Source organism: Anoplolepis gracilipes, chromosome 1 (assembly GCF_047496725.1).
Source record: "Anoplolepis gracilipes chromosome 1, ASM4749672v1, whole genome shotgun sequence".
Lineage (NCBI taxonomy): Eukaryota > Metazoa > Arthropoda > Insecta > Hymenoptera > Formicidae > Anoplolepis > Anoplolepis gracilipes.
Genome location: NC_132970.1, coordinates 21656733 through 21674952, shown reverse-complemented (window position 1 = coordinate 21674952; position 18220 = coordinate 21656733). Strand labels below are relative to the sequence as shown.

General features: G+C 32.2%; 1 protein-coding gene across 4 annotated transcripts in view; it reads right to left on the bottom strand.

Moving 5' to 3' along the window:
• The window catches only part of LOC140671816 (protein amalgam), a 218230-nt gene that overhangs the window by 48496 nt on the left and 151514 nt on the right, over window positions 1-18220 (bottom strand). The window lies entirely within an intron of this gene.

The following is an 18220-nucleotide window of genomic DNA, read 5'->3' as shown; positions in this document are numbered from 1 at the left end:
ATCACAGGAATTATTGCTACATATACATATATATAGAGAGAAAGCGGCTCTTGATGTCATCTTGCCTTTTACTCGAGCCCGAGAACTCCAGCAAGCTTCTTACACACGTTCCATCCAACGACGAAAATCATGTGATCACATCGCATTCGTAAAATAACGTTTTAAAATAAATTTGAAATATCGTAAAGCCATCCATTTGTAGAGTAACGTTTGCACAGTTAAAAGTGCGAAATGTGAGTGTGCTTTTATTACTGTACAAACGGCTAACAAAACATACATACATATAATAAACTTGACGTCAAATATTTTATGACAGGATTGTGAATAAGAAGCATAAGCGTGGATTGATTAAAAATTATGTGTATGTATTACATCTAATCAGTAGTATTACATGTGTATGAGGATAGATTTTTATATCTTTTCGTAATCCCTTCTTTTAATTCCAATTCCGTTGATCTATGATATAACACATCACGCGCGATTTTATTATTTTTTATATTTACAATTTTTACACTTAACGAGAGATTTTTCCGAAAAAAATCCCAATGTCATTTTTCTACAGATCGTAACAGATTTGTACGGTATCTCTCTACAACAAGCATTGCAGGCACTGTAACAAACGCGACATCGTTTCCGGAAACTAACGAGTAACTTTCAGAATCAAAGTTGAAGCGCTCCAATCTACGATGCCCTCCAGATTCACCCGACAACCACCCCTCCGTCCATCTCTCCCGGCGAGTTATCCGCCGCTCCACGAGAGATACCAAGAAAATTGTCTCTCCCTGGAAGTCCCTCTATTAAATTCTCGTGGTTCGACGGCGGGCGCCTCTCGTCGTCGACGGATAAACGAGGTCGAGCGGGTTGCCGTTCGGACTTCCTGTCGAGCGATTCTCGAGTTTCTCCTCTCGACCGACCGGTTCCTTTCCCGTTTATGGTTACGCCGGAGATTTTGACCGATCGCTATTGGCTCGAACGGCAGTGAATGTGTTACGTAGAAGTTATAGAGTAATTGCAATGTTTGCTCGCTATTGTTTCTCGATGATGCCTGCCATTTACTACAAGATCCGTTCTAATTAAATATTAGTTGATATTACATCCTATTCAATAAGATAATATTTAGATTATTTGCAAAATTGTATATATATATATATTTTTTTTTTACATTAGAACATATTAGAAGGTAACGTGTGCGACTAAAAATGTAAATGCGCTATAATTTATTTTATCGTTTATAAATGACATAATAATTCATAATGATTTAAATAAGCTTCACATTATATTACCGAGGGTAATTTATGATAAAATACATATTCACTACTTGCGATCAACAATAATAACTCACACAAACTTGATATTATTTATATATCCTCCATCGTTGTGTATAATAAATAACGTTGAATAAATGAACTCAGAATATATAAATTAAGACGCGATTATAATTAGAAAGTTTGATAGTTTCAACGCTAAATGCATGCGTTAAACGCATAAGAGCATCGCTAATAATCTTTTATAATAATGTACTAAGTTATAACTTTATATGAAACTCGATTGAGCCATAAAACTTTTTTATTCCCTAACGCATAGTATAGCTATACTCAAGCAAAGCATAATATTATGCTATATTTCATACCTTTTTAACTTTGTGATTGAGGCTTATCATGATAAAACCGTAAGCATAATTCATAAAATAAATCATCCACGATAAACGAGCACATTTGAATAAAGTATTTAAGAATGCTTTTTTAAACATTGAATGCTTTTATAAAAAAAAATACTCCTGTGATTTTATACTGTAATATAAAAAGTTAATGCTGCCTGATTTATTGGCGTTTTAATACTTTATATACGTACTATATTTTAAATTGTTTTTGAAACTGCTGGCAGAGTCAAAAGCAAATCGATATTCGCCATCAGCCTATTGTCGAAAAAACTTGTGACGCGAAATCGAAATACTGCGAGATATTTCATTTAAATTTTTCTCCGCTATATATTGTGTCACTTCCCCGAATAAATCAATATTTAATCCCTTGACCGCGGGCTACCCGCTTTGCGCGCCTAAATTATTTTGTTGACTTTAACGCGCCGTGTGAAAATTGCACGCGCGTAAAGCTTGTTATGCGGATGCCGCTATTTTCGCATCGTTCATTCGGTATATTTGCCGCGCGAAACGCCATTTCGATTTTCCTCGTAAAATTGTAACGCTTTGTCGTCGTCCGCGAATTAAACAAATATTAGAGCGCGCAGATATGAAAATATTGGAAAAGGGATGAAATCACGAGAGAGAGAATCTCCGACAGAGGATATTACCTATGCCAAATACACGTACGTATATACGGGCCCGCAAAGAAAAATTTGCAAACTCGAAAGTTTTCATCATCGGCAAATCGTCCATATCGAGAAATATTTTTCACACGAACAAACAATTCCATCGTTACATACGGTTGCATACGTCAGCAGCGGCGCTCTTTGGCAGCGCGCAATTATATATATTACAAACGCGCTAAGCATATTTCATTTCTGTCACAAAACGGAACAAGCAGGATTTTTCTCAGTCGAAAATACAACCGCGGATCACGCACAGATACGGAAGAGTGCAATTATTTCAAATAGCATCTCCCGACAGAAACGCGCATTATCAGCGCGGAAACAGCGCGATACAAAGACCGACTGAGACAAGGATCGTCGTAAATCACGAGCGCGAGGTTCGAACAAAACCAGCAATGCGTATTTCGCAGGGTAAGTTGAGAGAGAGATAAGACATGAGAAACGCTACGAAATGTTGTATCTGGGGGAAAAGAGAGAGAGAGAGAGAGAGAGAGAGAGAGAGAGAGAGAGAGAGAGAGAGAGAGAGAGAGAGAGAGATTGAGCGCGCGACAAAAGAGAGAGAAATGTTTACGTCTTTCAGCAACATCGGCGTCGTGAGATACGCGTAGATACGAAGGGAGGGAAATGGATGCGAGGGAGTATAAAAGATGAAAAGGAGGTGCGAATCATCACCGATTGTCTTTTGTTTTCAGCACTTTGTTTTTACGCATTCCTCGCACTCGGTGGTCATTTGTTCGTCTCGTTATGACTGCGTCGCTCGTTTTAGGGTTGGAATTGGCTTGCCTTCTCTCTTTCACCCCGTCTTTTAGAATGCTGACGAATTGAATGCCAAAAAGACGTCGCGCCACTGCGACGTGGCAGCGTAAAAATAACGAATGCGTGTACTCGATGAATGGTTTCCCCACTGATGAAAGCGACCGCTCTCCATAGAGTGTGAGGATTTGCGAAAACAATGTCGATTCGCGTCATTTTGTTCGCAAGTCTTTGACGAAAAGATTTACAGAACTTCCGTGATACTTTGAAGAATCAATGAATAAAATAAACATGGTTTCAATTTTTTCTCCCACACATACACGCACATATGATTTTACTCAAACAAATTATAAATATAACAATTACAAATATGGCAATACCAGAAAAAATGTAATCAAAATTATTATCTCATTTGATAGTTGAAGGATCTGACACCCATGAACAATGTGACAAGATTTCATTTTAGTTTAAATGGATCAACTTTCATTAACAAAATCCTATATAAGAGATTATTTGTTTAACGATGACTATGAATACGAGATGATAAATGAAGAATTTCATCCCTATTATCATTTAAAATAAATAAAAATAATCTTTATTCTTCAATTGTAAAAATTATTTTGTTTTATTAATATATATATATATATATATATATATATATAATATATTAATTTTGATTATCTACTTGTAATTTTTATAACACTGCTTCTACAAATATATTAAAGAAAAAATTATTTTATTAGGAAATTGTATCATTAGAATAAAGAAGGGTATACATTAGGCAATTTGGGGAGCGGAAATCATTGAATTTATTTTTATTTATTTTTCTTTTTCATTTAATTTTTCTTGCTGTACTCAAAAATTATAGTTATAGTGTTCGTAATATTTGAGAAAAGTTTTAAAACACATTTTAAATATAAGAAAGCAATGATTGATTTTCGAGTTATCTCAACAAATATCCTCTTATTATGGTTTAATTTTTTATTAAAACAATGTAAATCGTGGCTTTTACTTGCACTAATTGTAAAGAAAAAATAAGATTTTAATGAAGATTTTAATGAAGGCTATTATTGTAGATCTATGTAAATGTAATCTGAAATAAAATAGACCGGAATGAAGGAGTTTATAAAATTAATATTTCTTATAATCTTATGAGATTACGGATGTGATTTTGAAGTCGTATAGTATTTTATTAAACTTTATGTTTTTATGTCTTAATATTACCTAAGCCGTCATCTTTTTCAGGACTTAGAACCTGCCATAGTGGAGTTACCTTAATAATAGTTACATATTTACATTTATTTGAATATTTACGTTGCATACGCATTACATGTTTGATATTTTCACACATTCATTTAATATTTCGTCAATATCATCTTCATATTTATTATTTTCAACAGGTATGCTCGATGGAAAGTAATAATTCAAAAATTGCGTGTGTATATTTGTGTTTCAAAATAAATATATAGCAAATAAGTACAAGAACATGTGCACAAGAAGTGACAGTTCTGACACCCATGAACAATGTGACGAGATTTCATTTTAGTTTAAATGGATTGTATCAACTTTTATTAACAAAATCCTACATAAGAGATTATTTGTTTAACAATGACTATGAATACGAGATGATAAATGAAGAATTTCATCCCTATTATCAAGTTTTTAATATATTTGTGCAGACACCCTTATTAGACATATAGTAAGAGTAAAATGCGGTTTCGTCACATTGCTCGTAAACAATATCTCATCTATATTCTATTAAACCTTGATGAAGAAGAACTTGAAACTATGAAGCATTATTACTGTCAGTGTAACACGGCTGCCAGAACTGTCACTTCTTGTGAACATGTTTTTGCACTCATTTGTTATTTATGAAGATTTTAAAGCTGTTCTACATACATAACCGATCAAAATCTAACTTAACGTTACAATATATTTGCCTAATATAAAAATTGTGCAGTTTATACAAACGAAATAAGATGCTTCCATATTAGGAATGAAAAAATATTAATAAACTTGCAGAAATGAGTTCAGAAGTCTAGTAAAAAATATTTCCTTGTTTGAAAAAATATTTCCCTGCTTGAAATTGCAAATAGGAAAATATTTTTTTCAAACTGAGAAATATTTTTACTATGCTTTTAATAATAAGCTTATTTCTACAAATTCACTAACATTTTAAATGAAGAATAAACTCAACGATCTCCACGTGCTTCCAAAATTATCTAAAATGTGCATATCTTATTTTATGATTAAAGATGATGGTTGTGAAATGAATTTAGTGACATAAGATATAAAATAATCCATTCAAATCGGAAAATATTTGCATCGTCATTTATTAATACATGAAAAACAATTTATCAAAACGTGTATTATGGACTTGTAGGCTTTAATTTTAATATATTCATGGTTTATTTATTAACCTGGCCTAAAAAATTGGAATTTTTAAAATTATACTTTTTGATAAAAGAATATTTAATCAATTTACATTTAATGTGTCATGTGTAAAAATAGTACAAAGTAGCACGTGGGAAAGTAAAATTACAAATTATATATTCTTTCGATTTTAATATCGTGAACAACAAATTATTTTTTGGTTTCGTTACTAGAACTAAAATAGAATTTACATTTGTCAAAAAGATGATTGCAACGTTGTGCCAAGATTGCATTACAACTGCAGACTAGAAAACAATGGAATTTCACATATCGTGCATATGAATAACATAGTAACTATTGAATCGTAAAAGAAGATAACTTATTGTTAGGGCTTTCATTACAGGATTAAGAGAATTGTGATTTTGCAACAGAATATCGTAGAATGTGGAAAATTGAGTAGATGAAAATTTTCACTTAACTACAAAATTAAAGTAGAACAAATAGAGAAGTGTAGCTGTAATAAACAAACTTATCGTTAGACCTTTATAATTTCACTACGCCATTGTCGACAAGTTTATGCATAACCTCCCTATGCATCACATTCCGATGGAACTATGCATAAAAGAGCTATGAAGTCTCTCTGCGTTATTCTTTGTAGAATCTTTATACTATCGCCGAGATATTTCCAATATATCGCTGGGCGTCTCTTTATCATCTTCGCAGTATCCAATAGCGACCGAAAGCCGAACTTTAGCATTTCGATCGCTTCTTTTCAAATTTCAAAAGGAACAAGAAAGTAAAAATGTCGTCCATTTTCTCGTGAACGACTGAAAAAAACACACACAAGACCGAAGATCTCTATTGACAATTGCTAAGATCGTCTGACAGTCTGAGCTTGACAGTGCGATAAGAGTGAATCTTGGCCGGTTCAAAGTAGTGATAAGATTTATTGATCATTTATGTGATGTAATAAAAAAGAAAAAAATGTAACATATATTATCCTTACATAGAATTTTTATTCTTATTTCAATTTTTATTTATTTTTATTTTAATAAATAAGAATATTACATTACAACATTTCCTAGTAAAAGAACTTATGTAAAGAGAAATATAATGATTTGTAACGTAAATTAATAATAGAATTTATATACAATTTTTTTCAATATATTGTGGAAACAAACGTTAATAAATACTTTTTCGCTCAATTTCAAATTGTTGACATGGTGTCAAGTTTTTAACAATTACTTATACAAGAAAAACGAATCGGATCAAATTGGTTTTTATACATTGGGATGACAAAAAAAAATTGATTAAATCTATCACGTTATGAAAAATCAAATTTTGTTTTTTTTTCCTTTTTACGAGTTATATTGTATTACGAGTTATATTGTACTGAAATAATATTTTTTCGATTTTATATATTTTGTGATTAAAAAAGGAAATTTTTAATATTGCTATTTTATATTATCTATATGCTATGCAACCTATTTCTATTTATTTTTAATATATTTAATACTATATACTTTAAAGTTTTTTTTTGAAAATGCAAGATAAATATAATAGCTACTATAATGTTAAGTGTTTAATTTGAATTTAAAAAAAAAGAATGCTACAGATGCTAGAAATTGCATAAAAACGAGAGTGAAACGATTTTAAAAATCTCAGCGCCGGCAATTACAAAAAAAAGCTTCTTCGACTGCAAATACACAGCAAACTTTCACGCGATTGTTCGTTTTGCTTACAATTTCGGCCGTCATTTCAATCGTTGCCGTTTTTTCGTTCCGGTCCGATACGCCGGGTCGAATTTTTAATTTAGCTTTTCCGCTACCGCCGTGCAAGTCTCATAGCCGTTGGCCGTTATAGTAAATTGTCGTAAATTTATAGACACGTCCGTAGTCGCTCGGCCGACCGCGATATTATATAGGTCGTTTCATTATTAGTTGTCCGGATTTGCTCCCGTAACACGATCTGGCAAACGTCCAATTTTTTTACTCTTAATTTCCGGACAACCAAAGTAACCGTCCGGCGCTTCTGTGTGTATGTCTCTTTTTTTCCATTCTCCAATCTTTCCCACTTTTCTCTTCACAATTTTTCCTAGTAAGCGTCATGTCCCGTGATAGGAATAAATTCAAGTTTCAAGCAATTCGTATTTAAGTTTGTCCGAAGTTAAAAGTCTCCTCGAAGATACAGAATATTTGAAACTGAGCTTAATTTCTTGCTGAAAATCTAATGATTTAATTTGCAAAATTCGACACTAAGCTAATGAAGAGGCAGCAATTTATTTCATAATTTATATCTAGTTCTAAACTTAAATTACGTAGGTAGAGAACATATTATTTTCCGAGGTATCCATATTTTCATCAGAAAACTAGGCCACAAATTGCGCGACAATTCGCAGATTACAAAGTTTGCGATTACAACTGCGAATCCTCCTCCACCTCAGTTGCCGATTACCTTCGGGGCATTACATTAAAATCTCGCAAGTTCCGAGATTAATATGAGACTCGATCGATTTTCTCACCCGCGCTTCAAATTCACACAATCGACAGAGTATTGTACTACGCGGATTCCCTTTGCGCCGCGAAATCCCTTCTTCCATGCCTCTGTCATTAACCTCGTTAAACATAATTAATTGCGTGGAGCATGAAATCATTATACGTTCTGTGGGATACATTTGGTTAATGGTTCAACCAGCATGTACACGAGTCGAAATATGCATCATGGCTGTCAATCAGCACTTCGCAACAGCGCGCGCACGCACGCATAAATCTTTATACATTATATTATTCAAAGTGCACGTAATACGTTACGATTAGATTTAACGATTAAATTAAATTAGACAACCGTTACATAGATATGTGTGCACCTTTTACAATAAGTCAATATTTTTTAAATATACTGTCATTTTATTAGTTTATATAAAACAACTGCGAAAATTGTAAATTAAATAATATAGACATTTCTCATTTTTGTATTAAACTATTTACGGTATTTGTTAAAAATTTTTAATATTTGAAATTACATGGCAAACTATAAACGACACGATAAAATGAAAACGGGATGATGGAAATAACTGTCTTCACGATGTAGTTTTAAAAAATTTCCAGCGCGCTAACGCACTTTCTAGAGCATCGACAATATTTTACCAGCACTCAGGATGTACACGCTGTTGTATATTGAAGATGTATGTCCTTAAGGGATATCCTGATATATTCAAAACATACCTTTGTGTGTGCGTGCGCGCAACTATATGCGGTAGGCAAAGCTATCGATAATTCCCAGTCGTGCGTTAGGGGGTCACGCAAATGTGAAACAATGTTTGTAAACAACTCGAGGGCAAACAGTTGGCAGCCGCGCTTATGTGGCAAACCGGAAGCAAAGTGGTCAGGACCGACAACCTGTACATATCCGGTTTATACCATCGCGCAAACGTCGATTCGAATTAATATTCCCTTTGAATTAGATACTGTTTGTTCCCCGCGATGAGTGATCGAGACGTCGCGATACATTAACGATCGTTTACAATTACATTACATATTTCGCATTCAATAAATGACAGGTCAGAATGGATATTGCGATATCCATTTGATGATTGAAAAGAACCAGATTAAAAAATCGATTCAGCTGCGATATCGCGATATTTCGGTTTATCTGATAACATTCGACAAGATTGAATTTGTTGGTCTCGATATGAAATAAAATGAATAATACAAATTCGCGTAAATTATCGAATACATATATTTATATTACGAAGAAAAAGCTGTGCAATAATTTGCATTAGTTGATGCGCTACTTTTACTTTTTCTAGTAATTCCCCAGGATTAAACTCACCTCTATTTTTGCACTCAGGATTGAATCCTAGCGTGTCCTACTTTGTATTGCAGTGCAGACTGTACTTTTAGGAACGGGCCTATGAAGGATAAGGGAGGATAAGGAAGATGAAAGGACTGTCGGATGGTGTTATACTTGGCCGGAAGTAGCGATGGCGTTAAAGTCAGACATTGGAACTAATTGCTGAGACTTGCTGTATCGTTTCATCTCACGTCACGACGTCGTATATACTGACTCAAATTACTTTCCCCACGGCAATGACTGCGCATCTCACTTGACTTGCAACGAATATTATCGAATAATGCTGAAAAGTTTTCAACTACAAGCATGGTTTTGCTCGATTAAACCACACGTTATGGAACAAACTCGAGAAGTTCGTTGATCGAATCGGTTTCGGTCGGAACTTGAACGGCGCTCCAGCAGCTCAAGATTTATTAGTCCATCGAGAGGTGCAATGACTATCTTCCTACGAACTAAGATACAGTAGTTATATTGCTTCTATGTACTTTGAATTTCGTAATTAACCGCAATTGTAGAGAAGCAGAGAATTCTAGAGGCAATTTGGATAAATTTATATCATATACATATATATATATATATATATATATAATTAGTTGAAATATGACTGGAATATATGGTTGAATATGTTTATTGATTTATATAAATAAAAATTAAAAGAAATTTTTCTTTTCAAGTATCTATTAATTATGGTAATATCTGGAAAATAAATATTTAAAGCTTATTAAAATAATTTAATTGTTTAAGTTAAAGATAATACAATTTTTCGTGTTATTTTATTTTTTTTTTCTTAATAGCTACAATTTTATAAAAAGTCTACATTAGTTCTTTTTCAAGGAATAAAATTAAAAGAATATTACTGCAAGAGCCCTTCTTTAATTGAGAAATAAATGTCCAACATTAGAAAAATTAATTAAGTTAAGATCCGTAATTAAGATAAGAATAGCAATTTAAGTTGATTCTAATATTTCAGAGAAAATTTATTAGTCCACGATTATTATTATGCAAATGATTTGTATTTTATTGCCGAAACAGATCTATAGATTTCCAATAACGTATGTTACTCAAGGGAGGTACACATTATGGCGTGAGGCGACGGAGCGCGTTACATGAATTCTGTAACTATATTCGGTAATCGCTATTCACACTCGGAGCGACCACAATTACTCTCCCAGAGTTGTATAACGCAATGCACGGTCACGTACGACGTACGCATGGATGAGTTTTCCGCAAAATTCGTAAGCTCCCGCATTGTGCGCGTCGTATATACGGTGGTATATCTACTGACTCCACGCGGTGAGGTTTCCCACGGCTTTCTGCCCATATTATAGAACTCGCCACAAACATTCTACCCCTTGCTGCTTGTTTGCGCGACCGCATTGCTGAAACATGCAGTCACTGTGATATCAGCGGGAGAAAAGTCGCTTTCGTTTGACCGCAATGTTAGAAACGTTGTACCGCGTAGCGCGTGTGACCGCTTCATTACAACTTCGTGCCGAAAATACGAACTTTAATAAGTAGAGCGAAGAAGCTTGAAAACGCGTTTAGAAAGAGTATCACCTCTGATATCTGCACGTTATACAGTTATAACGTTAGCATATAGAATGCTTAAATAAGTAATCTCACACTTATGTAGTTGTGAATATATGTATATACATATCATATTGTTTCTAAAAAATTTTCTACATCTCGATTGTTTATTAATCGTTATAGAGAAAATTAGAATCTGAGATTTTTGTGTGATTCTGTAATTATACTTTTTTTAACTAATTTTTTTATTTATATTTTATTTTACTTCTAATTTTGTATAAATATTTTTTATATTAATTTCTAATTTTTTAATTTTGTATTTTTATTTTGTATCTTTTTTTTATTAAACTTTTCAGGGTATATGCATATGGTTATTGGATTGTCTACGATTATTCATATTTTAACGATTTTTTTATAACAGATGTTATATTGCAATTTATTAGATATACTGTTTTTTAATATTGGAAATAAAAGAAAAATATATTTTATAACAAAAATTTTTATTCAGTTGACGCAATTTTTATTATCATTATTTTTGTAGGAAATTAAAACAATTATTTCAAACAATTCTTTGGTTAAAATATTTATTATAAGTTTTAATTTTTAGTTAGCATAATGTTTATGATATTTTTTGATTGTTTTGTAGGATATATTTTTTACACAATATTCAAATAATTTGTAAAACAATTTTTTACATTTAAAATAACATTACTTTGAAAGGTTTTTTACAGTAGTTTTTTTTATAATTAATAACATATTATTTTTTAAATGCGTATAATAGTTCCTGATGCAAATTTAGAATTTTTTCTTTTACCTTTTTATAAAAAAGTTATTATTTACGTCCAATCTTTTATCTGTCATTAATGTGACAATATTGATGACGTGATATTACCGTGAAAAGTTGCAATCTTTTGTGCAGTATTACGGGACATAGTCTACTATAATTTTAAGCTAGAAATTTCGAATTAACGAACTTTGAAATAAATGTCCATAACGCATATTCATAAGATGACAGGGGCAATCACGGACCTGGGAACTAATTAAATCGTTGTGCACCACCGCCGCGGTGCTCGCGCGAAATCCGTCGCCACGACGGGACGAATTTCCGCGTTGTTAGTATTCATATTAATCACGCTTGGGCTAGTCGGCTGCAATTCATCCAACTCGAAAAAAGCAATCTCGCGTGTTAGCGTTATTACTAATACATCAGTTATTTGTTTAGGTCGTGTTGCACAGGCACACCGTGCATTTCCCTCCAGAAAATTATTTCTCACATAAAATATTAAACCGTTCATGAATTTTTAGTGTTTTTTTTTTTTTTTTTTTTTAAGAACAAATTTTATAATATCAAATATTAATTTTGAGATTTCAAATTATTCGAAATTTATTAAAACTTTTAACAATATTTTGAGAATAGTTATTTATATACAACTAAATTTGCGATTATTCTTTTTTATTGCTTAAAATTTTATGCCTATCCTAGATAAAAAAAGAAGTCGACAGCATCTCTATGCACGAGGCGGATAAGTATGTATTTAGGCAAGCGCTTCATCTCTATTGCTTCGCTATGTGTTCCCACGTTTCAATGTGAATACACACGAATGTGGTGTTTACTGACGCAATATGCTGAATCCCATATTTGCGTTACTATGGAATGTGTTACTCCCAGGCGATACGAATCACTGATTTTATACATACGTTTCCGGACGTCGAACTGCTTTCTACCAGTGCGCTCGGACTGGTATAGAAAATAGAATATAACACGTTTTGCTCCGCAAACTTTTTCAAACGATTTAATTCAATCATTTCTCTTGTACATTGCAACGTCTCCCTAATAGAAGTTAAAAAATACTGTATAGAATTTGTATCTCTAAATAAATATTTGTATGTATCTCGAAAATGTTTATAATACTATAATTAATTAATCAAATAATAATAATAATAAAGCTTGTATTGCATATCTTAAATTTGCAACATTTTATGCAGGATAAATCTGAGAAAATTGTTTTATAAATTTTAAGGAACAAATGTAATATATATACTTTCTTTAAATAAATTTAATAAAATAAAAGTCATGTTATAAATACATATTGATAAGCAAAAAACTGTAAGGTTCTTAATAAAAGAAATAAATGTTTTAAATATCAAAACATTTTCTTGAAGAGCTGCAAAAAATACCAGCATTACTTGCTTTCGTATAATTTTACATACACAAAAACTTGATACATTTTATATATCTTATAATTATGCATAAAATGTATCTTTCAGTTATACATGTATTAAGACACATTACTTAGAAATTGTAAATATATTAAAATTATTTAGCCCACACTTTCTTTACTTTGAAAATGAATTCTAAAACTAGATGATACAAAAAAGAAACATTGTTGCTAATTGAAATATAGATCTAACTCAATCACAAAGAAAGAACGAAATCAGTTTTTCCGATTCCATTGTTAATACATAGCGAGCTCTTCCCGGATCGAAGAGTCAAAGTTCCGAGAGTGTACTCTTTGCCACGGCATCCGCATTTTGGTGAAGCGAGTTTTCAGGATTTTCTCGCATTTTTCGCAAGTTAGAGGTAAAAGCCACCAATTGCCGCGCTTTCTACTTTTCCATCCTCGGCGAACTTGATGGAGTGACTCTAACTCAACGTGTCGAACCAACAGCTGTGGCAAAACTTCGAAGTCCAGTTACAATGAGACCGTTTCTACCGGGCGTAAGAAAAGGGATGAGAAAAGCGCAAGCTGAGAATCGCCTGTGTTTTCCGCTCCATTTGATATTTCTTTCATAATGCGTACACAGTCGATTTTTTTGCGGTCATCGTCACTTGTACTTGCCACCCGAGACCATTCAGTGCCGCGTGGACGTTCAATCTCCATTGAACGCTCGTTCCTTAAGAGCCGTGCATCCATTTATTGAGTTTTTTCGAGCGTGAAAATCTTCCATCGCACTTGCCTCTCTTGGAGGCAGGAAGCTGTTCATCGACAGACGTTTTCAGAGCAATGTTGCGTAACGATACAATGAGATATAAAAGATTTCTTTATAAAAATATTTTTTTTCTATTCAAAGCATTTATATTGGTTAAGCAATATATAATTTTATTTTAAAAAATTACGCATAAACGATGTAATTTAATGCATACATATATCGCATTGTTTTTGAAATTTCTTAAAAAAAATAAAAGTTTTCTTACTGATAAAGATATATTAATAATTCAAAATTAAATTAATTGGAAATTTTTACTGCATTATTTTTAATCAAAAATTTTCATGATATTTATTTATTTAATACGATATATTTAATTTAATATAATTGAATAGGTGTGTATAATTTAAATATTTGAATACGGATATGAATAATAAATATGTAGAGACAAGGGTGACCTAAAACCACCGTATAATCTTTTAATTATTATTTAATATTTATTAGAACTTTTATTTTGATCAAATCTATCAAAGTTCTCAAAGAATGTTATTTATTTTGAGAGTTGCCTTGAATTTTTGAAAATTTTGTACACAAAGTTCTATCTTATCACAAACTCTAGCTAAGGAACAACCGTTAGCGAGGGCATGCACCTCAATCTCAAGGAAACTATTCGAACTACGTGCTATATTTTGATATCAAGCAGTAAAGCGGATCGAACTCGAGTTAAATTTCTAAGCGCAGCTAATGCAACTTTATGAAACTCGTGCGCTCCAACCACGCTCCTATTACGCGCCTCTTGCGTCTATGCTTCTGATTCCGTTCCATATAGCATGAATTTCCTTCGTAGGGCTTGTATTAACATAAGCCAAGCAAGATAGCGGTAGCCCCACGTTCAGCAAGGCACGGTCGAATCAGGATATTAGCGTATTCTACATTGTCTGGAAAATTCGCGGAAAGAATTAAACGGGTCACGGAAAAGCTGTCCTAGGAGAATTATTTCCATTTAACGGGTCGGCTCCGCTTTCCGCCAAGTCCTGGCAAGCAGTCACGCGGGTACGATAACGAGACGTTCGCAATTATTCAGGTGGCGATAATTATGGCGAGTTATTTCGTCGACGATGACGCAATTTGCCGCGTCACGTCGGGCGATTTTTCAATCCCGTAGGCTTTTTTTTTCCGCGAGATTCTCCTTGACGAGGGGTTTGAAATCCCCAGGAGGCTTAATGAGGACGCCTGAGCTTCTCTGAGAGATTTCAGAGAAAAATATCTCGTGTATATTATATATGTATAGGAAATCTCCGTGCTTGTCACCTAACACTCGAAGTTTCAACAGAGTTTCTCCTTACATACTTTTTATACACGATATTCTTACGCATCGAGAATTTGAAAAGTAATAACGATAAAGTGAGCGCTTCAAGCATATATTATACAGAATGTTCTTAAAACTACCGTATAATTTATTAAAGGCAGATTCTCTGATCAATTTAGAAGTGATTTTTCCTCAGTGAAAATATTGAGGCATCAATAATTTTCAAGTCATAAGCGATTGAAAAGAAAGGGTTTTTGCAAATTAAATTTTGTGGAGTTAAAAGGTTAATGTGATTACATTTTTCAGTTAATTTCAGGTGAAATTTCCTTTAATAGAATTTTAATTTAGTTTAGTTACAAAGATATATAATGGCAAAAATGGAAAGTTTGCAAAAAGTGATGACCTTCTTCGATATTTTTACTAAGAATCCAAATCCAAATTGACCAGAGGATCCATCCTTAAAAATACGGTGGTTTTAGAACACCCTTGTCTATACATATTTATTATTTATATCCATATTCAAATATTTAAATTATATACACATATGCAATTATATTAAATTAAATATATTGTATTAAATAAATAAATATCATGAAAATTTTTAATTAAAAATGATGCAGTAAAAATTTCCAATTAATTTAATTTTGTTTCTAATCACTTAGAATAAAGGTTTTGTTTCTAAGCACTTAGAATAAAAAATATCTACATATGTACTTTACAACACATATTTATGATTTCGCTTGAAATATTTGATGTTTACATGTTTTCTATGAAGCTGACAAAGATCTTTACACACGTCAGAACCGCAAATATTCCTAGCAATATACAAATAAACATAGTTCAAGAAAAACATAAAATAAAATACATCGAAAATATCAGAAAATATAAAACACATGTGTACGATTATTTCTAGAAAATTGTAAGATACATTTGTATTCTTAAATGCAATGTAGTTACAGGTCACATATAAAAAATATTATATTATATTTAAGCAAGAATTAACTTTGCATTTTTTATTTTAAAAATATTTTTAATTATAATTAAAATATATTTTTAAATTGTAACAAAATAATTTCTTTCATCAAATATTTTTTTATTTTAAACATCGCTGGAACAGCCATGTGATTGCAAGGAAATTACAGTCGTACTAATTAAACTTTACAACGGTAAGTACAGATAACTCGAGAAATACATTTGTCAATTTCGCAGACTTTCTTTTGTTTCAAATTTACAAATATCTTTAAAGAAAATTTATTCACGCAAAATATATTATTGAGAGACAAGGATCTTTGAAAAGAAATTGGAAATGTAAATTACTCGACAATCCCTTGCATTAACTCTTTCTTATAATATATCGATTCGTCGAGGTAATTAAAATCAAATAAAGAGACAAAAGTGAGGTAGGATACAAAATAATCGAGCAATTCTGTGACAGTCAACGATAAAGGACGAAACTAGGAATTAAAATAACCTCGTGTTACTTTGAAAATATTGGCCAAGGGAAATTGATATCAAACATAAATGCCTGAAATTGGTTAGTATCGATTGTTAGATATTCATTCAACCGTGTCTGCAAACTCTATTGGATTTCAATAATTTATTACAATTTCAATTTCGCTCGTCCTTTCACTTCGCAACTGTCAGAATATTTTATTGTAGATAAGGTTGATTTCTTTTTTATATGTTATATTATAATCGATTCATGTTAAATTTTGAAATGTTTTATTATTATCAATGATAAAGAAAGTATAAAAGCTTTTTTTAAAAATATAAATATAATCTAATAAAGTAAACTAAAAAGTTTTGTTTCTATTCATTAAGAAAAATTATCAAGAAAAATATTTTTTTAAGTATAATTTTTCTTAAACAATTTTTTGGAAATAAAATACTCGTACTAATAATTTCTTCAATTAATAAATGGGTCATGTAGTTTCAATTGTCTTTCTTTCAATTATTTATTTGTAGAATGCGTAAAATATTTAATATTATTATTACGCATTTCTAATTTACGGAGTCAAAGAATGTTTATTCGTTTCTTATCTTACTGTGCTTCCAAAGGATGCGCAAAGAGCTACAGCATTAATTCACACACTCTTAAACTCCAAAGACGGTCCTATACTATAAGCGGGCGTAACTTCAGCAAAGTGACTTCAAGCATGCAACGAGAAAGTGAACTAATGCCAGTGCCTTCTAATTGATGTTCCCTAATTGAAATAATGTCTTACCATCGCCTCTGGCCGAGTTTTCGCCGTAATATCTACGAAATTCACAGGAGCGCAATTTATTTCTTGCATTCATTTAAAATCTTAATTTTCATTTCCCGAGTTTCGAATCGTTGTAATTATACGTTGATCCACTGAGTCGTGCGGGCAGAGGTGGAATTAAAGAATCGGAAAAGTACTCGGCAGAAAATACCAAGCTTCTTTCTCTCTTTTCGCTTTTGATTCACTCGCGACCGGGCTGATGATTATGCCGTGCTACAGCGAATAATAAGCGACAGAAGTTTTCGCTTCCTCTAACATTGCGAGCTATTCATTGCGGCCAGTTGGATAAATTATTTATTCTGTGCCAGAAACTTTAAGCAAAAACCGGATGGTGGAAAGAATTCCCGCGTGCCTCTCGGTATTCCCACAATTTATTTCGATTCGCGAACTACAAGGGATAAATTCACCGGTGAAATTCGCGTGTAAATCTGAAAAAATGCATTTCTTACAAACTTTCACAATAGATTGCACGAAACGTTTCGAACAAAATGCACTCAGCTGTAGTATATCTGTAGAAATTCTGAAAAATGTGTAATAATAACAAACAACATTGTGTGATGCAATTAATAAGAAAGAAATATTATTTTGCCAAGCTTTGTATGCTTTACGCGAACGCAATTATATTTATAAATATAACAATATTTTATTGAATGAGTATAATTTATTTGACATATAAAAAAAATGCATAAAAGTAAGTTAAAATGTCAATAAGTACTTTTTATGCGGTAAAAATATTTTGTAATATAAAATGTCATAACGGAAAGTTCAAATGTCTCTTTAGGGAGGCAATTTAAGTAAATTTCAGACCTGAATTCGAGCATTCTTTGAAAGCACTTACGGTGCTACTTCGTCATTCCAAACGAATCTCCCGAATGGCTCAGAATGAAGC